The sequence below is a fragment of the Bombina bombina genome, chromosome 4, assembly GCF_027579735.1.
Source record: "Bombina bombina isolate aBomBom1 chromosome 4, aBomBom1.pri, whole genome shotgun sequence".
NCBI lineage: Eukaryota > Metazoa > Chordata > Amphibia > Anura > Bombinatoridae > Bombina > Bombina bombina.
This window is the reverse complement of record NC_069502.1, coordinates 1,159,537,586-1,159,538,157: the sequence shown is the minus strand read 5'-3', so window position 1 is coordinate 1,159,538,157 and position 572 is coordinate 1,159,537,586.

Genomic DNA, 572 nt, shown 5'->3' with positions numbered 1-572 from the left:
ATTTCAGTTCTTTTGACAGACTTGCATTTTAACCAATTAGTGCCGAATCATAAATAACTCCTTGGGAGTGAGCACAAAGTTATCTATATGGCAAACATGAACTAGTTCTGTCTAACTGTGTACAACTGTCAAAATGCACTGAGATAAGAGCCTATCTTCAAGGGCTTAGAAAGTAGCATATGACCCTATCTAAGTTTAGCTTTCAACAAAGAACACCAAGAGAACAAAAAACATTTATTGATAAAAGTAAATTAGAAAGTTGTTTAAAATTGCATGCCCTATCTGAATCTTTAAAGTTTAATTTTGAAAAAACTGTCCCTTTAAATTCTGTCTGTAACCACTAATCAAAACCCATAAACCTAACTCTTTACACTTTACCAGAACCCTAACTGCTTATGATTATCCTTAAAGGGATAGTCTAGTCAAAATTAAACTTTCATGATTCAGATAGAGTAGCAATTTTAAGCAACTTTCTAATTTACTCCTATTATCAATTTTTCTTTGTTCTCTTGGTATCTTTATTTGAAAAAGCAAGAATGTAAGCATAGGAGCCGGCCCATTTTTGGTTCAGT